Genomic DNA, 22,155 nt, shown 5'->3' on the forward strand with positions numbered 1-22,155 from the left:
TCCGGAATTTCACTCTTGTGGCGGAGTTTCACCATTGAGAATACCAAGGACCAGATGGTCCCCGGCAGTCTCTATGACTCTCGGAGGCCCAGGTGCGACGTTATGGCATCACGTCCGACCAGGCAGTTGTATATACTGCTGTGATCTCAGCTGGAAAGCTAAGATCCTTCTTTTTTTTTTTTTTTCCTGATCTCAGGCTTTCCAGTCTGGAGGAGAGATCTGGGGTCTTATTGTCCCCAGATCTCTCCATAAAGAGGACTTATCATGCCCTATTCCTATTACAAGGGATCTGTACATTCCTTGTAAAAGAAATAAAAGTGATAAAAAAATAAATTGAAGGGAAAGTGTAAAAATTAAAAAAAAATATAAAATAAACAATAAAAAAAAAAAAAAAAAAAATTAAAAGTGCCCCCATCCCCGCATACGCGCACGCATGAGTATTTTGCGCCCACATATGTAAACGGCTTTCAATCCACACATGTGAGGTGTCACCACGAACGTTAGCACGGGAGCAACAATTCCAGCCCAAGACCTCCTCTGTATCCAAACTGGGTAACTGGTTTGTCGCCATTATTTTAACTATAAAATTTACTCTGCGTAAGATCATCTTTTACATTATACAAAAAAATCGGGCTAATTTTTACATTTTAAATCCTAAAACTTTGTTTGTTTTTTTTTTTCCCAAAAAAAAAAAAAACACTTTTGAAAAATTGCTGCGCAAAATACGTGTGACAAGAAGTTGCAACAACCACCATTTTATTCCCTAGGGCAGTGATGGCGAACCTTGGCACCCCAGATGTTTTGGAACTATATTTCCCATGATGGATAACCTCACTGCAGAGTGCATGAGCATCATGGGAAATATAGTTCCAAAACATCTGGGGTGCCAAGGTTCGCCATCACTGCCCTAGGGTCTAGGCCAGGCATGTCCAACCTGTGGCCCTGGGGGCTGCATGCGGCCCGAAATTGCAAGCAATGCGGCCCACTGCCCCCCTGACAAATTTTATTTATTTTTTGCTGGGAAGGAAGTCGAGTCGGGGAACGGCCACAGAGGCAGCCTCGGAGGGGATCATCCACTAGTTGTGTTAAGTTAGTGCTGGGGGGGCATAGCAGCACGGGAAGGGCACAGCAGCGTTTTATTACTTGTATACCTTAACTATGGTATATATGTTGTATGCGGCCCGAGAAAATTTTTCTACACTCAATGTGGCCCAGAGAAGCCAAAAGGTTGGACACCCATGTTCTAGGCCAGGGGTCTTTAAACTATGGCCCTCCAGCTGTTCAGGAACTACAATTCCCATCATGCCCAGTTTTGTCTGTGAATGTCGGAGTTTTACAATGCCTCATGGGATGTGATGTTCTGCAACAGCTGGAAGGCCGTAGTTTGAAGATCCCTGGTCTAGGCTAAATAAACCTATATAATGTTTGGGGGTTCTGAGTAATTTTTTAGCAAAAAAAAAAAGATTTTTGCTTGTAGGAGCTGAGTGCCAAAATTGGCCCGGTATGGAAGTGGTTAAATTTAGAGGAAGGTATGAGTGGCGCTGCCAAGCTGTGATGTATGCAATATGTGCTAGTGCCATATACTATCCCTTTAGGAAAATAAATGTGTAGTTTAGGAGTCAAACCACAGTGCATATAGAGATTGCTAAATGCAAAGGGTATTGCTAGTGCCTAATGTGAGTGTTAGCTCCTAAGACAAGCTGCAAACTGTTTTTCAGCATAAATTGAAATTTCCTGAAAGCCTGTTTCAAATGTTTGTCAGATCTTTGTTTAATATTCCTAAACTGGATCTAAAGAGTGTTTTAAGGGTTCAAGAAAAGATGTAGAAAGCTTTGTAAATGTTTGCTGTCCACCCTGCACTTTTATAGCAGCCGAAGCCTGTGTGTGTGCAAGGCCTTAGTGAACTTCACTCCAAGATTGGTTCCCCCAAGTAGCTTGTGATTTCAAGCCAACCGCTTACAGAGCAGACACTCCCCACCGCAAGCCTGATTTCTACTTTCGGACGTCACGGCGAAAAAAATGAGTACAGACCAATTTCACATCATTGTACTGGCTGAACTGAAGACCAATTGAATGAATACAAATAAAACTGTTTTTATAAATTTTTAAATTGATAAAATCTATTGTATTACTTGAGCACTCTGATTTTTCTATGTTTTTTTCTCATCCGCATCACAAAGCACCTGGATTATTACTAATTGGAGGGGATCCTGTTGTCCCCAGCACCCAATCATTAGATGACTTTCTCCTACTGAAGGGGTCTCCAGACTTTCTAAGCAAAGGGTCAATTTACTGTCCTTCATACATTGGGGAGGGCCGGACTGTGGCCATTGGGAGTAGAATAAACCCTGGAGCAAATTTAAATAACAAAAAAAATGACATAGCGCCAGTGGCCAGTATGAGGAGAAAAAGTGTCCCATATTTGGTATTGGTGGAATGAATGGTGCCCCATCATTGGTGCAAGTGGCAGGAATAGTGCCCCATCATTGGTGTCTGTGGGAGAAATAGTGCCCCATCATTGGTGTCTGTGGGAGGAATAGTGCCCCATCATTGGTATCAGTGGGAGGAATAGTGTCCCATCATTGGTATCAGTGGGAGGAATAGTGCCCCATCATTGGTGTCTGTGGGAGGAATAGTGTCCCATCATTGGTATCAGTGGGAGGAATAGTGTCCCATCATTGGTATCAGTGGAAGGAATAGTGCCCCATCATTGGTGTCAGTGGGAGGAATAGTGCCCCATCATTGGTGTCAGTGGGAGGAATAGTGCCCCATAATTGGTGTCAGTGGGAGGAATAGTGCCCCATCATTGGTATCAGTGGGAGGAATTGTGCCCCATCATTGGTGTCAGTGGGAGGAATAGTGCCCCATCATTGGTTCAAGTGGGAGGAATAGTGCCCCATCATTGGTTCAAGTGGGAGGAATAGTGCCCCATCATTGGTATCAGTGGGAGGAATAGTGCCCCATCATTGGTGTCAGTGGGAGGAATAGTGCCTCATCATTGGTATCAGTGGGAGGAATTGTGCCCCATCATTGGTGTCAGTGCGAGGAATAGTGTCCCATCATTGGTATCAGTGGGAGGAATAGTGCCCCATCATTGGCATCAGTGGAAGCAATAGTGCCCCATCATTGGTATCAGTGGGAGGAATAGTGTCCCATCATTGGTGTCAGTGGGAGGAATAGTGTCCCATCATTGGTGTCAGTGGGAGGAATAGTGTCCCATCATTGGTGTCAGTGGGAGGAATAGTGCCCCATCATTGGTGTCAGTGGGAGGAATAGTGCCCCATCATTGGTATCAGTAGGAGGAATAGTGCCCCATCATTGGTGTCAGTGGGAGGAATAGTGCCCCATCATTGGTATCAGTGGGAGAAATAGTGCCCCATCGTTGGTATCAGTGGGAGGAATAGTGCCCCGTTATTGGTGTCAGTGGGAGGAATAGTGCCCCGTCATTGGTGTCAGTGGGAGGAATAGTGCCCCATCATTGGTGTCAGTGGGAGGAATAGTGCCCCATCATTGGTATCAGTGGGAGGAATAGTGCCCCATCATTGGTGTCAGTGGGAGGAATAGTGCCCCATCATTGGTATCAGTGGGAGAAATAGTGCCCCATCGTTGGTATCAGTGGGAGGAATAGTGCCCCGTTATTGGTATCAGTGGGAGGAATAGTACCCCATCATTGGTATCAATTGGAGGAACAGTGCTCCATCATTGGTATCAGTGGAAGGAATAGTGCCCCATCATTGGTGTCAGTGGGAGGAATAGTTTTCCATCATTGGTATCAGTGGAAGGAATAGTGCCCCATCATTGGTGTCAGTGGGAGGAATAGTGCCCCATCATTGGTGTCTGTGGGAGGAATAGTGTCCCATCATTGGTATCAGTGGGAGGAATAGTGTCCCATCATTGGTATCAGTGGGAGGAATAGTTTTCCATCATTGGTATCAGTGGAAGGAATAGTGCCCCATCATTGGTGTCAGTGGGAGGAATAGTGCCCCATCATTGGTGTCAGTGGGAGAAATAGTGCCCCATCATTGGTGTCAGTGGGAGGAATAGTTTTCCATCATTGGTATCAGTGGAAGGAATAGTGCCCCATCATTGGTGTCAGTGGGAGGAATAGTGCCCCATCATTGGTGTCTGTGGGAGGAATAGTGCCCCATCATTGGTGTCAGTGGGAGGAATAGTGCCCCATCATTGGTATCAGTGGGAGGAATAGTGTCCCATCATTGGTATCAGTGGAAGCAATAGTGTCCCATCATTGGTATCAGTGGGAGGAATAGTTTTCCATCATTGGTATCAGTGGAAGGAATAGTGCCCCATCATTGGTGTCAGTGGGAGGAATAGTGCCCCATCATTGGTGTCAGTGGGAGGAATAGTGCCCCATCATTGGTATCAGTGGAAGGAATAGTGCCCCATCATTGGTGTCAGTGGGAGGAATAGTGCCCCATCATTGGTATCAGTGGGAGGAATAGTGCCTCATCATTGGTATCAGTGGAAGCAATAGTGTCCCATCATTGGTATCAGTGGGAGGAATAGTTTTCCATCATTGGTATCAGTGGAAGGAATAGTGCCCCATCATTGGTGTCAGTGGGAGGAATAGTGCCCCATCATTGGTATCAGTGGGAGGAATAGTGTCCCATCATTGGTATCAGTGGAAGCAATAGTGTCCCATCATTGGTATCAGTGGGAGGAATAGTTTTCCATCATTGGTATCAGTGGAAGGAATAGTGCCCCATCATTGGTGTCAGTGGGAGGAATAGTGCCCCATCATTGGTGTCAGTGGGAGGAATAGTGCCCCATCATTGGTATCAGTGGAAGGAATAGTGCCCCATCATTGGTGTCAGTGGGAGGAATAGTGCCCCATCATTGGTATCAGTGGGAGGAATAGTGCCCCATCATTGGTGTCAGTGGGAGGAATAGTGCCCCATCATTGGTGTCAGTGGGAGGAATAGTGCCCCATCATTGGTGTCAGTGGGAGGAATAGTGCCCCATCATTGGTATCAGTGGGAGGAATAGTGTCCCATCATTGGTATCAGTGGAAGCAATAGTGTCCCATCATTGGTATCAGTGGGAGGAATAGTTTTCCATCATTGGTATCAGTGGAAGGAATAGTGCCCCATCATTGGTGTCAGTGGGAGGAATAGTGCCCCATCATTGGTGTCAGTGGGAGGAATAGTGCCCCATCATTGGTATCAGTGGAAGGAATAGTGCCCCATCATTGGTGTCAGTGGGAGGAATAGTGCCCCATCATTGGTATCAGTAGGAGGAATAGTGCCCCATCATTGGTGTCAGTGGGAGGAATAGTGCCCCATCATTGGTATCAGTGGGAGAAATAGTGCCCCATCGTTGGTATCAGTGGGAGGAATAGTGCCCCGTTATTGGTGTCAGTGGGAGGAATAGTGCCCCGTCATTGGTGTCAGTGGGAGGAATAGTGCCCCATCATTGGTGTCAGTGGGAGGAATAGTGCCCCATCATTGGTATCAGTGGGAGGAATAGTGCCCCATCATTGGTGTCAGTGGGAGGAATAGTGCCCCATCATTGGTATCAGTGGGAGAAATAGTGCCCCATCGTTGGTATCAGTGGGAGGAATAGTGCCCCGTTATTGGTATCAGTGGGAGGAATAGTACCCCATCATTGGTATCAATTGGAGGAACAGTGCTCCATCATTGGTATCAGTGGAAGGAATAGTGCCCCATCATTGGTGTCAGTGGGAGGAATAGTTTTCCATCATTGGTATCAGTGGAAGGAATAGTGCCCCATCATTGGTGTCAGTGGGAGGAATAGTGCCCCATCATTGGTGTCTGTGGGAGGAATAGTGTCCCATCATTGGTATCAGTGGGAGGAATAGTGTCCCATCATTGGTATCAGTGGGAGGAATAGTTTTCCATCATTGGTATCAGTGGAAGGAATAGTGCCCCATCATTGGTGTCAGTGGGAGGAATAGTGCCCCATCATTGGTGTCAGTGGGAGAAATAGTGCCCCATCATTGGTGTCAGTGGGAGGAATAGTTTTCCATCATTGGTATCAGTGGAAGGAATAGTGCCCCATCATTGGTGTCAGTGGGAGGAATAGTGCCCCATCATTGGTGTCTGTGGGAGGAATAGTGCCCCATCATTGGTGTCAGTGGGAGGAATAGTGCCCCATCATTGGTATCAGTGGGAGGAATAGTGTCCCATCATTGGTATCAGTGGAAGCAATAGTGTCCCATCATTGGTATCAGTGGGAGGAATAGTTTTCCATCATTGGTATCAGTGGAAGGAATAGTGCCCCATCATTGGTGTCAGTGGGAGGAATAGTGCCCCATCATTGGTGTCAGTGGGAGGAATAGTGCCCCATCATTGGTATCAGTGGAAGGAATAGTGCCCCATCATTGGTGTCAGTGGGAGGAATAGTGCCCCATCATTGGTATCAGTGGGAGGAATAGTGCCTCATCATTGGTATCAGTGGAAGCAATAGTGTCCCATCATTGGTATCAGTGGGAGGAATAGTTTTCCATCATTGGTATCAGTGGAAGGAATAGTGCCCCATCATTGGTGTCAGTGGGAGGAATAGTGCCCCATCATTGGTATCAGTGGGAGGAATAGTGTCCCATCATTGGTATCAGTGGAAGCAATAGTGTCCCATCATTGGTATCAGTGGGAGGAATAGTTTTCCATCATTGGTATCAGTGGAAGGAATAGTGCCCCATCATTGGTGTCAGTGGGAGGAATAGTGCCCCATCATTGGTGTCAGTGGGAGGAATAGTGCCCCATCATTGGTATCAGTGGAAGGAATAGTGCCCCATCATTGGTGTCAGTGGGAGGAATAGTGCCCCATCATTGGTATCAGTGGGAGGAATAGTGCCCCATCATTGGTGTCAGTGGGAGGAATAGTGCCCCATCATTGGTGTCAGTGGGAGGAATAGTGCCCCATCATTGGTGTCAGTGGGAGGAATAGTGCCCCATCATTGGTATCAGTGGGAGGAATAGTGTCCCATCATTGGTATCAGTGGAAGCAATAGTGTCCCATCATTGGTATCAGTGGGAGGAATAGTTTTCCATCATTGGTATCAGTGGAAGGAATAGTGCCCCATCATTGGTGTCAGTGGGAGGAATAGTGCCCCATCATTGGTGTCAGTGGGAGGAATAGTGCCCCATCATTGGTATCAGTGGAAGGAATAGTGCCCCATCATTGGTGTCAGTGGGAGGAATAGTGCCCCATCATTGGTATCAGTGGGAGGAATAGTGCCCCATCATTGGTATCAGTGGAAGCAATAGTGTCCCATCATTGGTGTCTGTGGGAGGAATAGTGTCCCATCATTGGTATCAGTGGGAGGAATAGTTTTCCATCATTGGTATCAGTGGAAGGAATAGTGCCCCATCATTGGTGTCAGTGGGAGGAATAGTGCCCCATCATTGGTGTCAGTGGGAGGAATAGTGCCCCATCATTGGTATCAGTGGAAGGAATAGTGCCCCATCATTGGTGTCAGTGGGAGGAATAGTGCCCCATCATTGGTGTCAGTGGGAGGAATAGTGCCCCATCATTGGTATCAGTGGAAGGAATAGTGCCCCATCATTGGTGTCAGTGGGAGGAATAGTGCCCCATCATTGGTGTCAGTGGGAGGAATAGTGCCCCATCATTGGTATCAGTGGAAGGAATAGTGCCCCATCATTGGTGTCAGTGGGAGGAATAGTGCCCCATCATTGGTATCAGTGGGAGGAATAGTGCCCCATCATTGGTGTCAGTGGGAGGAATAGTGCCCCATCATTGGTGTCAGTGGGAGGAATAGTGCCCCATCATTGGTATCAGTGGAAGGAATAGTGCCCCATCATTGGTGTCAGTGGGAGGAATAGTGCCCCATCATTGGTGTCAGTGGTATGAATAGTGCCCCATAATTGCTGTCAGTGGTATGAATAGTGCCCCATCATTGGTGTCAGTGGGAGGAATAGTACCCCATCATTGGTGTCAGTGATTGGAATAGTGCCCCATCATGCTGTCCACATGGTCGTTCCTAGAGCATATGTAAACCCTACAGCAACATTTGACAATATTACAGCTTACCAGTCCTTGGATGTGGTGGCTGCATTCGGTTTTTTTTTTTTTTTTCTCAATTTTTTCCTTATTGTAACCTGGTAATCCTGCCATTGACTCACTTCCTTCCCTAGGGTGACAACATTACTGGGCAGCGCTGTCACTCTAGGACAGGGAGTATTAGGACTACATAACACCACTCCCGCCTCACTTTCCATAATGGGGGGGGGGGGGGGGGTTCTTGTAGTACACTGAGATACCAGGGAACCATGCTAATTGAAAACTGAGAAACTGGAAACAGGAAGCAAAGGAAACTATCAGCTCATGCAATTTCTGGCTGGATGAACAGCCCTTACAGATATAATTAAATACTTTCAATGGTAAAGTAAAGAGAGCAGAAGAAATGTATTGTTAAAGATTATATACACTTTACAGGCTAAGATCACCTTTAGATTGTTACATGTTTAACCCATATTTAGGGTGTAAAATACTCCATCACACCACCCCCCCCCCCCCCGAGCCCCTCTCCTTCCCCATGACAGCAGGCAAGGGTTCCTCTCCCCCCCCACTTGCTGTAACATTTAACCACTTGCCGGCCATCTGCCGTAGTTTTACGGCAGCAGGTCGGCTCTGTCCTGTACGTCGCTTTGCGGGACCGCTAGTGGGGGCGCACTTATGCCTATTGGCTGCTGGGGGAGCCAATCAGCGGGTCAGGTGGCCGCAATGTCTGCGGGGCACCCGCGATCGCTCCCTGTGGAGACAGAACGCTGGTCTGCCATTGTAAACACAGCAGACCGCTGTTCTGTCAGTAATGAAAACAGGGATCCTGTGTTCCTCTTATTTAGGAACACAGGTCTCTGTGTTCATGCAGCAAGCCCATCCCCCACACAGTTAGAAAGCACCCCCTAGGGACACATTTAACCCTTTGATCGCCCCTGGTGTAAACCCCTTTCCTGCCAGTGTCATTATTAAAGTAACAGTGCATATTTTTAGCACTGATTACTGTAGTAATGTCACTGGTCTCCCCAAAAGTGTCAGTTAGGGGTCTGATCTGTCCTCCGCAATGTCGCAGTCCCGCTAAAAATCGCAGATCGCCGCCATTACTAGTAAAAAAATAAAAATGACATAAATCTTTCCCCTCGTTTGTATAGGCGAAAACTTTTGTGCAAACCAATCAATATACACTTATCGGGATTTTTATTTACCAAAAATATGTAGCAGAATACAAAAAACTTTTAGGGCTCTTTCACACGGGCGATCCGATCAGATCCGCCTGTCAGTTTTTTAGGCGGATCTGATCGGATCCTCCATGCAGCTCTATGGGGCAGCGGGTGTCAGCGGAGACACCTCCGCTGCCGTCCGTATCCGATCCTGTCCGTGAAATCTGGACTAGTGGAAACCCTATTTTTCCATCCGTTCAGTAATCGGATCGGGTGAGAGCGGACAGGCGGTCCGCTCTCATCCGATCCCCCATAGAGGGCAGCGGAGGCTGAGACACCTCCCTCTCCGCTCTGCAAGCGGAGACGGAGCTGTCATCCGCCGGCTCAGCGGGGATCGCGGATCGATCCCCGCTGAGCAACACGGATCCGCCTACGGAGGCGGACCGTGTGAAAGAGGCCTTAAGCTACAGATCGGTGAATATGTTTGTATAGCCTCGGCAGCCATTTTCCTATGGTTTCCTATTGAAAATAGCGGCAACCATGTTTTTGGAGTCAGATGGGCGGTGATTCGGCAGTGGGAGCCCTTTCTCGGCCTCTAGTGCTGATCCATGGATTTTCCTCTTCCTGATCGCTGCATGGTGTGCAGTTGGTTCGGGCTGCGAGTACCTGGCCGGTGGTGTGGAGTCCTTTTGTGGGGTTTTCTCTCCCTCTCTCTGCTATTGCAGCGGTAGTGCTCTGTGCTGGGCCTTGTGGTGCCGACAGCGGGGTAGGGTGTCCCTTGCAATGTTTTACACTTCTTTTGTGTGGGTTCCCCTCTCCATTCATGGAGTCTCTGGAGCATAAAGGCCCGTACACACGTACCGATCGTCGGCGAACGATCGGCCGTCTTTTGTCCAGGGCTGTCGGTGTCTGTTGAAAAGTGCAAAGACAGCACAAGAATTTTGTCCGCCGACTACAGCCGACTGCAGAAGTGATGTCATGTAATGGTTAACTTTCCCTGTGTTTTTTCTTTTCTGAGCATGCCCAGTCTTGCAAATCTGCGGTCTGTCGTCTGAATTCTGTACTGACTGGCGAACAATCGGCCGCTCTGGTGTCGGCATACAAAAATTTTAATGCTTGCAAGACAGACTCTTGTCGGCGGAATGTGCGCTGACGGCTGTCGGAGGCACCATACTAACAAGCGTACAATCGGCTCTTTCGATCTTTCGTCCGCCGACGTTTGTATGCCGACGATCGGTACGTGTGTACGGGCCTTAACTCACCACCTGATCCCCTCTCTGAGGCTGTCGGGCCCCCTGGGTCCCAACAACTGACTGCACTGACGGCGGTCTTGGTCCTTGGTGTCCAAGATTGATTTGGTCCTGGGTCAGCAAGAAGCGTCCCCCGCCTTCACCTGTTCCTCTGTCTCATCAGATTCAGAATCTGATTCGGCCGCTGCAGATGCGAGTTACCCTTCGGGGTCTGTGTGCTGAGATAGTGAGGATGATTCCTCTGTTCCTCTAGCCTCACTTGAAAAGGCGCTAGTGGATGCACTGATTGTATCAGTTCGGGAAACCTTAAAGATGGAGGATGCGACTAACGCAACATCGGAGGCGTGGGTCACCTTTGGCACCCACAGATCCTCAAAAGCTGCGAAGGTGTTCCCCTTTCCCGCCTTCTTTGACAATATTGTCACAAAACAGTGGGGGTGCCCGAAACGCATCTTTGCAATCCCTAAGCGTTTTGCAATGCGATACCCTTATGAGTCCCTCCTTAAAAAATGGGCGGTTCCTCCTGCAGTGGACTCCAGGTTGAATAAAGCCACTGTCATCCCGATTAAAGAGTCCCCGGTCTTCACAGACCCGACTGGAGGCCTTGACCCGCCATATGTTCACTGTGGCTGGTTCGGCACCTAGACCGGTATTTACTATTGCCCTGGTGTCGCAAGCTGACGGAGTGAGCAAAACTTCTACGCCGAGACCTGAAGGGGGTACAGCTCCCCCCTTTCTTAGTGGAGCTGGCGGATCAGTTGGTCCAAGGGCTACAGTTTGTCTCTGATGCCCCTTGGATGTTGCTCCTTTGATTTCTAGATGGTCTGTCTCAGCGGTGGTCCTGCAGCGTATTATCTGACTGAAATGCTGGTCTGTGGACCAGGCTTCTAATGGCGCTTTTCCACTGCATGGAACCGAACGGTTCAGGTCGCTTTTGTGCTTTTCCACTGCATGGTACCGCATGGTACGGTGTAGGAACGGTTCGGTACGGTACGGCGGCGCTTTTCCACTGCAGGGAACTGAACGGTTCGGCTCGCTTTTGTGCTTTTCCACTGCTGGTACCGCATGGTACGGTGTAGGAACGGTTCGGTACGGTACGGCGGCGCTTTTCCACTGCAGGGAACCGAACGGTTCGGCTCGCTTTTGTGCTTTTCCACTGCTGGTACTGCATGGTATGGTGTAGGAACGGTTCGGTACGGTACGGCGGCGCTTTTCCACTGCATGGAACCGAACGGTTCGGCTCGCTTTTGTGCTTTTCCACTGCTGGTACCGCATGGTACGGTGTAGGAACGGTTCGGTACGGTTCGGTACGGTACGGCGGCGCTTTTCCACTGCAGGGAACCGAACGGTTCGGCTCGCTTTTGTGCTTTTCCACTGCTGGTACTGCATGGTACGGTGTAGGAACGGTTCGGTACGGTACGGCGGCGCTTTTCCACTACATGGAACCGAACGGTACGGCTCGCTTAAACAGTACCACCTCAGTTGTGGTTCCAACAGGGCCGTACCGCTACCATATCCCACAATCCTTTGCATGCAGCCTTGACTGTTTGTCACTACTAGCCACTGATTGGTCAGAGAATCGTTGTTATCCCACCCACTTACTACTTTAGTGGAAAAGCAAACCGTACCAAACTGTACCGAACCGTTCCAACACCGTACCATGCAGTGGAAAACCAAACCGGGCCGAGTAGAGCCGAGCCGGTACTTGCAGTGGAAAAGTGCCAGAAGGCCGTACCTGATATTCCATTTGTCAGGAGGATCGCCTGCTTGGAGCTTCCTTGGGTGACATCATCAAAGGCCTCACAGGGGGGAAAGAGTACTCTTCTTCCTCAGGCTTCCAGGGGTAAGGAGTCCCGTCACAGACGGGGACCTTTCTTTTTGGCTCACAAGCGACCTTTTCGTCCCTCAGGGTCTCAAGACAAGGGGTCTAAGTCCTTCAGGGGCTCCGCCGGGGGTTCTAAGAGGTCTTGGTCTGACAAGCCACAAGCGGGTTCTGCCAGACCTGCGGACAAGTCTTCCTCCGCATTAAGGAACGCCCTCACCCTTATCTGGGGTGGGGCGGACGTCTTCACTGGTTCCCAGATCCGTGGACCTCCCTGATCCAGGACAAAGAAGGTCCACAAAGTCATTCGCTCCAGCTACAAGATCGAGTTTCAGTCATATCCTCCGGAAAGGTTCTTCCCTTCCAACCTGCATTTGTCCCCAGATCTCTTAGGGAATCTTTATGGGGCAGTGCAAGACTTGTTACTTCAAGGGGCGATTGTTCCAGTTCCAACATCGAAACGTTTTCAAGGTTTTTACTCAAACCTGTTTACAGTTCGCGGGAAGGAAGGCAAGGTGCATCCAATTTTGGACCTTAAGGCGCTAAACTGCTTTGTGCGGGTACAGGAATTCCGAATGGAATCTATTCGCACGATTGTGGCGTCCCTACATCAAGGGGTAGCTGAAAATAAATTGGCCTAATTTTATGGAGATATTTGATTTTTTTTTACATTTTTTTTTTGGGATATGTTTTACAGCAGAAAGTAAAAAAACAATGTTTTTTTTTTTTTTCAAAATTGTCGCTCTTTTGTGGTTTAACCACTTTACCAGCGGAGGATTTTGCTGTCTTACGTCCTTACGCCGTCCTTACGCCAGTTAATTGTCTTAACTGACAATTGCGCAGTCATGCAATGCCGTACCCAAACGAAACTTACGTCCTTTTTTTCCCACAAACAGAGCTTTCTTTTGGTGGTATTTGATCATCTCTGCGATTTTTTATTTTTTGCGATATTAATAAAAAAATGCGACAATTTTGAAAAAATAACAATATTTTTCTACTTTGACAGTTAAAAAATATCCAATATATTCAATTTTTGTCATATATTTAGGCCAAAATTTATTTAGCTACATGTCTTTGACAAAAAAATTCTCAATGAGCGTATTTTTAACCGCTTTAAGACCGGAAGATTTTACCCCATTCCTGACCAGGCCATATTTTTCAATTCGGCACTGCGTTAATTTAACGAACAATTGCGCAGTCATGCGACGCTGTACCCAAATTAAATTGACATCCTTTTTTTCCCCACAAACAGAGCTTTCTTTTGGTGGTATTTGATCACCTGTGCGATTTTTTATTTTTTTTTGCGCTATAAACAAAAAAGAGTGAAAATTTTGAAAAAATAACAATATTTTTCACTTTTTTTATATGAAATTCCCCCCAAAAATTTTTTTAACATTTTAGGCCAATTTGTTTTCTGCTACAGATTTTTGGTAAATGGCGGCGATCTATTATTTTTTAAATGTACTTGCGGTGGGCGGCAAGTGGTTAAATTGTCGCTCTTTTGTGGTTTATAGCACAAAAAATCAAAACCACAGAGGTGATCAAATACCGCCATCAAAAAATCAAAAAAGAGTGAAAATTTTGAAAAAATAACAATATTTTTCACATTTTTTTTTTATATGAAAGTCCCCCCCAAAAAATCCAAATTTTTTAACATTTTAGGCCAATTTGTTTTCTGCTACAGATTTTTGGTAAATGGTGGCGATCTATTATTATTTTTTTTTCGGTACTGCGACATTGCGGTGGACAGATCGGACCCTTGACTGACATTTTTGACACTTTTGGGGGTACCAGTGACATTACTGCAGTAATCAGTGCTATACATATGCACTGTTACTGTAAAAATTACACTGGTAGGGAAGGGGTTAACTTTATTAGAGATGCAGGGGTTAAATGTGTCCCTAGGGGCGTGCTTCTAACTGTAAAGGGGTGTGGCTTTTCATGTAACCACAGAGACCTACGATCCTACATAGCAGGATCGGATGAGCTCTGCAGTTACACCAGGGAGAATGACAGGCGGCTTTGTTTACATCAGCCGCCTGCCATTCTCCCTCTCCACCGGGAGATCGCGAGTGACCGGCGGACATCGGACCCGCCGGTCACACGCGTGGGGATGCAGGGGAACGAGCGGGGGCGGGAGCGCGCCTCCGGCGGCGTGCGCTCGCCCCCTACAGGCTCCTGGGCTAGCGACGTAGTACTACGTCACTTTGCCCAGGTGGGTCTGACCGCCGCAGTAAATGTACTTGCGGCGGTTGGCAAGTGGTTAAATTGTCGCTCTTTTGTGGTTTATAGCACAAAAAATCAAAACCACAGAGGTGATCAAATACCACCAAAAGAAAGCTCTGTTTATGCAAAAAAAAAAAAAAAAAAAAGGACATACGTTTTTTTTGGGGAACAGCGTCACACGATTGCGCAGTTGTCAGTTGAAGCAACGCAGTACAGTATCGCAAAAAATTGCCTGGTCAGGAACGGGGGGTAAAAACTTCCAGAGCTGAAGTGGGGTAATTGGTTCAAGGACTACATTTATTTGAATTACTTTTTTCCATCTTCAGGCTCACCTTGAAAGTTTCTAGTGTTGGTTTGGTTAGGAATATAATAAGGCGGGTATGGAAGAGTTTATTGGAAGTGTCTATAAGTTTCAGTATAGAAAAGGTGGAGTTTCCTTTTAATAGGCGTAAAGAGCATGCAAGGACAAGAGTATGACTGAGTGCTTCTAATTATTTCAATATCATCCTTGCCCTCAATAATCGCTAATATGAAATGTCAGATGCCAGGTTGTGTTAGAGACGGATCTTGTGATTCCATTCCCACCTTCTAACACCTGCGGATCAGAGCATGCATTCACAAACTGCAATTCTAAAACCAGCATAATTATCGCCCCATTCCATGGAAACAGCCGTCGGGCCCGTCACCGGAAATGCCAGACCACACTTCACTGCAATGACCTCGAACTGATGGTTAATGCGATCCAAGAAAACCTGTACTAAGAGCAATACAAAAGGCCGGCATGGCTGACCTGCTGAAAATCCCCATCGCTTGGCAACCTGCTTTCAACATTGATGCAGAACACGTATGAAGAGCTCCTGAATTGCATATTAGTTTTGTGATAGTTAGAAATTACTGTCGGTTTGGCTTGGGGACAACTTTATCAATTGGGTGTGAGCATGTTAAAAAGGCATTGGCCATTTTTTTTCTTTTTCTTTGCCTGAGTTACCTTTTTTCTATGGGCTCATCGTTCTTCCTTTTCACCTCGCCGCAGCGGGGTACATAATTTCTGGCGGCTCTTTGGCTCCTGGGAGATGAGTGTCATCAATCCCAAGTTTGTTTGAAATCTTTGCAAATTTATTAAAAATAATAAAGGAAAAAAATCCCATGTACATAAGTATCACAGCCTTTGCTCAGTACTTTGTTGAAGCACCAATTACAGCCTCAAGTCTTTTTGAGTATGATGCTACAAGCTTGGCACACCTATTTTTGGTCAGTTTCTCCCATTTTTCTTTGCAGGACCTCTCAAGCTCCATCAGGTGGGGAGCGTTGGTGCACAGCCATTTATAGATCTCTCCAAGGATGTTCAATTGGGTTCAAGTTTGGGCTCTGGTTGGGCAAGTCAAGGACATTAACAAGGTTGTCCTGTAGCCACTCCTTTGCTATCTCGGCTGGGTGCTTAGGGTTGTTGTCCTGTTAGAAGATGATCCTTCGCCCCAGTGTGAGGTCCAGAGCGATCTGCAGCAGGTTTTCATCAAGGATGTCTTTGTACATTGCTGCATTCATGTTTCACTCAATCCTGACTAGTCTCCCAGTTCCTGCTACTGAAAAACATCCCCACAGCATGATGCTTCCACCACCATGCTTCACTGTAGGGATGATTTTGGCCAAGTGATAAGTGGTGCCTTGTTTCCTCCAGACATGACGCTTGCCATTCAGGCCAAAGAGTTTAATCTTTGTTTCTTCAGACCAGAGATTTTTGTTTCTCATGGTCTAAGAGTCCTTCAGGTGCCTTTCGGCAAACTCCAGGCGGGCTGTCATGTGCCTTTTTCTGGGGAGTGGCTTCCTTCTGGCCACTCTACCATACAGGCCTGATTAGTGGAGTGTGCCAGAGATGGTTGTTCTTCTGGAAGGTTCTCCTCTCTCCACAGAGAAACGCTAGAGCTCTGTCAGAGTGACCATCAGGTTTTTGGTCACCTCCCTGACCAGGGCCCTTTTCTCCAATTGCTCAGTTTGGCTGGGCGGCCTGCTCTAGGAAGAGTCCTGGTGGTTCCAAACTTCTTCTATTTACGGATGATGGAGGCCACTGTGCTCATTGGGACCTTCCATGCTGCAGACATGTTTCTGTACCCTGTCTCAGAGGTCTACAGACAATTCCTGTGACTTCATGGCTTGGTTTGTGCTCTGACATACACTGTTAACAATGAAAACCAGAAGATGTGTAATAAAGCTTCTGCCTACACTTAAACAACTACCTGGGTAGATGTTAGTGTACGTAATAGAGAATATTAGTGGTTATGGCGCTGCTTATACTGGGTGTTTTGCAATACTTAATGTGTTGATACACCTAATTTATGGCTCATAATGTTAATACGTGCTTATACATAAAAATTATACCAATAGTTTAATGCAAAGCACAAAATTCAATTTATAAACCAATACTATGTTACTCAGTGATAAAGTGACATGTGCATACAAATAATAAAACTTTCAGTTTGAACCATTAATAGTGACTCAGTGCAAAAGTGACGTGTGTATCAGTTCTGCATCCTGGCCTAGGGCGGCACTTTGCAGGGAGGCGGCAAAAAAGCCGCCCCTGCCTCCACCTGAGACTCTACCGGCCACTGGTTTCTAGAGCCGCCTGGTGTCTAGCAACCAGCGAGGTCACGGCCACGACTCCCTGGCCCTGCACAAAATTAAAAGCGGAGGAGGATTTAACTTCCTCCTCCTCCACGCTTAGTGCTTCTGGGGCCCAAAGCAGCTGCCAAGTTGAGCCCCTGGTCATAGAGAGTCCTACCGGTCCGGTTGCAGTGGAGCTAAATCTGCCAATCCGGTGCCAACAGCAGCTGCTGCTACTAAGCAACGGCATCTTTACACAGCGAGCTGGCGGCCCCGGAAGCTGGCTAGAACTGAGAGCCCAGGAAGGAGAAGACCTCCACCACCACCCTGACCTGGACAGCAGCAGGCTCAGCATCCCTGGAGCCTCCCAGAGCCTGTACTTCTTCTCCAACCATTTCTCCGCTCCCAGCTGTGACATCAACAGGAAGACAGGCTGACCGAGGTCCCAGAAGATGAGTACTGGGGGAGAGGTAGGTGCATCACATACACCTACCCACAGACAGGGGGGCACAGGAGGGACTGCAGGCAGGGCGAGGGGGTCTCCCACCCCCCCTCTCTCTCCCAGCCCATCCTCACCCACCCCCTCTCTCTCTCAACCCCCCACCCACCCCCTCTCTCTCAACCCCCCTTCACCCCCCCCCCTCTCTCTCTTTCACCCCCCCCCCCTCTCTCTCTCTCACCCTCCTCTCTCCCTTCCTCTCACACCTCTCCGCTCTCTTACCCCCTCCTCTCTCTCTTACCCCCTCCTCTCTCTCTCACCCCCTCCTCTCTCTCCCACCCCCCTCTCTCTCACCCCCTCTTTCTCTCTCACCCCCTCTTTCTCTCTCACCCCCTCTTTCTCTCTCACCCCCTCTTTCTCTCTCACCCCCTCCCTCTCTCTCTCTCACCCCTCTCTCTCTCACCCCCTCTCTCTCCCACCCCCTCTCTCTCCCACCCCCTCTCTCTCTCACCCCCTCTCTCTCCCACCCCCTCTCTCTCTCACTCCCCTCTCTCTCTCACTCCCCTCTCTCTAATCTCTCTCTTTCACTCCCCCCCTTCTCACCCCCACTCTTGTGAAATCTTAGGGGTTCATGCTGGGATTTGTAGTCCTTAAATTTTGGATGAAGTCACATGCATTAAATCGGAAGGGGTGGGGCAAATTTACATAGAAGGGGGTTGTCCAATTTTAGTCTTGCCTAGGGCAGCACAAAATCAAAATACACCACTGGTGTGCATGCACACAAAATATTAATAGTCCGATAAATTGAGTGCAAAACACTCAGTATAAGCAGCGCCACAACCACTAATATTCTCTATCACATTATGGGGGATGATTGTTTGTAGAATTTTGAGGAAAATAATACATTTAGTCCATTTTGGAATAAGGCTGTAACATAAAAAAATGTGGAAAAAGTGAAGCGCTGTGAATACTTTCCGGATGCACGGTATGTAGAACTGATTAACCGGTTGCCGACCGCCGCACGACTATATACTGCGGCGGTCAGCCCCGGCCAGGCAGAGTGACGTATCGATACGTCACTCGCCTGTCACTGACTTGCGAGCCTATTGCGGGCGGGCGCGTGCCTGCCGAGGCGCGCGCCCGCCGCGGCTCGTTCACAGACAAGTCAGTGCGTGTGACCGGCGGACTCGATGTCCGCCGGCCACACTACGATCGCTCCGGTGAAGGGAGAAAGACAGAGCGGCTTGTGTAAACAAGCTGCCTGTCAGTTCTCCCTGTGTAAAAGTGAAGATCTGACCGTTCTACTATGTAGGACCATTGATCTTTGCTTTTACACCAATAGGAATGTCCCTGCACAGTTAGAATCACGCCCCTAGGACACACTTAACCCCTCCCTGTCCAATAAAGTTAACCCCTTCCCTGCCAGTGTCATTTTTGCAGTAACAGTGCATATGTATAGCACTGATTACTGCAGTAATGTCACTGGTACCCCCAAAAGTGTCAAAAATGTCAGTCAAGGGTCCGATCTGTCCGCCGCAATGTCGCAGTACCGAAAAAAAATCGCAGATCGCCGCCATTACGCGTTAAAAAAAAAACACCAAAAATGACAAAAATCTTTCCCTTTGTTAGTAAACGCGATAACTTTTGCGCAAACCAATCAAAATACGCTTTTTGCGATTTTTTTTTTACCAAACATAGGTAGCATAAAACAAATTGGCCGAAAAATGTTAAAAAATTTTGATTTTTACATTTTTTTTGGGGAATTTCATATAAGAAAATGTGAAAAATATTATTTTTGCAAAATTTACGCTCTTTTTTTTGTTTATAGCGCGTGATCAAAAAATCGCACAGGTGATCAAATACCACCAAAAGAAAGCTCTGTTTGTGGGAAAAAAAGGACGTCAAATTCGTTTAGGTACAGCGTCGCACGACCGCGCAATTGTCCGTTAAAGTCACGCAGTAAAAAATCGCAAAAAAAACCCTGGTCCTTTAGCAGCCAAATCCTCCGGGGCTTAAGTGGTTAACACAGCAAGCATGCATAAACATAAAAGCAATACCAACATGACGCAAACACCATCTACTAGCCAATGTGCCTTGGTTAGTCCGTTCCTGAATGACAAGGAGCAGACTGCAATGCTATAAAGGGCTGCCTGAAATGAACATAAAGAGCGTTGGTGATTGAGGTCAGGGAATGGAGCCATGGTGGACACAATGCTGGGGGCTGTTGGAGATTTGGCAGTTTGATGACTTGGTTTCCTTCCAGCACTGTTGCAACCTGCTGACATGTCGGTGCCCCTCTCTGGGAAAGTCATATGATAGATCAGAACAAACAGGCAATGGCCTTGACTCGGGACAACCCACTGAGAATGCAAGAGACGTGGTGTGTCAGAGTTTTAATTACGACCAAAGAACAGGATGGGGAAAGCATGGAGCCTTCTCTAAGGACATAGAGATTTCCAGATCAGCGGTTCCTTTAGCTTCTGGAGCACCACAAGGCTCAGCAGGGAATATCACAGTGCACCTTATATATGGGGCCCATATTGGTCAAATGTAAAGTTGTAGCTTTTCTTTCCAGAATAATGTTTAAAAATGTAGCATGCAAGTAACATACAATGGTAGGACATTTTTTTGGCCCACACAGTGTCTGTTCCAACCCTACTTCCTTTTGAACTACTGTTTGGCTACTTCTCCCGGAAAGTCAGTCCCCAAGCTCCCATGAACAAATGCCTAGTCAACGGCCAGCTATTTATATAGCTCACAGCAGCTTTTTTTTTTTTTTAAACAAGCGTAACTTGGGGCTTTTTTTATAAAAAAAAAAAAAAAAAACAAGCCAAGCAGGCAGAGCAAACATAGGCTGGGGCACAGGGTGACAGAGCTGCCAGAGGGGCACACAACCACCCACATATCATACTGCCATCAGTAACACTTTTCTATGGGTAATAAATGTCAGATTGCAGGGGCGTAACTACAGGGGTTGCAATTGCAACCGGGCCCCATGCTCCAGGGGGCCCGTACGGCTCCCCTGTACACCTGGATAGGAGGGGGGGGGGGAGGCAGCATGTAGAGAAATCACTGTCCTCATTTTTCCTCCTGTAGCTGCAGGAGGAAAATGGAGATTGGTTCCTCTGTATGCTGCCCCCGCCCCCGCCTCCCCTCCTATCCAGTTCACTTGTGTTCTGCTGTCTCTGGGCCCCTGTGTGCTCCCCTGGTCCCCCCCCCCCCCGCACTGTGCTGCCTCCCCTCTCCTGCCAACTGCTGCAGGGGATGTGTCACAATAGAGAATCAGGAAGGGGTCGGTAAATATGTAATTTACCAGCTCCTTCCTTTTCTGAATGGACAGAGTCATAGTCAGTGACATTGTAAAAAAATAAAATAAAATGATAAAAAATAATGCAATTAAAGCGGTTGTAAACCCTATAAAAAATAAAATAAAAAAAAAAAACCTGCAAGACAAAGGCATAATGAGCTAGTATGCATCGCATACTAGCCCATTATGTGTAACTTACCTTAAAACGAAGCCCCGACACGGACCCCCGGACATCGATGCGGGCGCTGCCATGATCCCTCGTCGTCTCTTCCGGGTTCGGCGGCTCTGGCGCGCTGATTGGCCGGAAGAGACGGCTCCGGCGTGCTGATTGGCCGGAGCCGCGATGACGTCACTCCCGCGCATGCGCGCGGGAGTGATTTTTCCGGCAAGCTCCCGGCAAGTTAATTGAAGGTCCCCCCGGACCTTCAGAGCTCATGCGCCGCTCGCACTGTAAATATCTCCTAAACCGTGCCGGTTTAGGAGATATTATTTGTACCTACAGGTAAGCCTTATTATAGGCTTACCTGTAGGTAAAAGTGAAAAAAGCGGGATACTACCGCTTTAAAATACCAAAAAAATAAAAACTACTAACACCAGTGGGTGAACTTCCAGGATCGCAAAGGTCACACTTGCGACCGGGCCCTGGCATTCCACCACCGTGGGGAGGCCCCAAGATGGCAGGAAGGGGGCCCACTGCAGGACTTGTGAAAGGGTCCTGCTGCAGGACTGTAATAAAGGGCCCCGCAACGAGAGTAAAGGGCCCCAGGATCAGCAGGAAGAGCCCTAGGCTTGAATGGAAGGGCCCTGGCCAGCGGTCCGGGGGCCCTTAATGGTTTCTTGCACTGGGGCCCTGAAGGTTCTAGTTATGCCTCATTGCTGCATTGCCTTGCAGTCCTGCTGGGTCTTTATCGTTGCTGTCTCTAAAAACTTTGTGATTTTTTTTTTTTTTCATGGAATTACTCCTACTGTGTACTTACAGTTCACTCATTCTGAAAACAGCCTTTCTTTTCCAGAGGAACCCTTGAAAATTTTTCAGGTCTCAGGGAACGTTACAGCCGTGGCCATAAGTTTTGAGAATTACACCAATATACATTTTTACACATTTTGCTGCCTCAGTTTTTATGGTGGCAATTTACATATACTCCAGAATGTTATGAAAAGTGATTAGATGAATTGCAATTAATTGCAAAGTCCCTTTTTGCTATGGAAATTAACTGAATCCCATAAAAACATTTCTACTGCATTTGTGAAGAAGGCTTCAGGGTGTCCAAGAAAGTCCAGCAAGTGCCAGCGTCCTACAGTTGATAAACTGTGGGATCGTGGCACCACCAGCGCAGCGCTTGCTCAGGAATGGC

This window comes from Pelophylax lessonae (assembly GCF_965119305.1).
Source record: "Pelophylax lessonae genome assembly, chromosome: 7".
Lineage (NCBI taxonomy): Eukaryota > Metazoa > Chordata > Amphibia > Anura > Ranidae > Pelophylax > Pelophylax lessonae.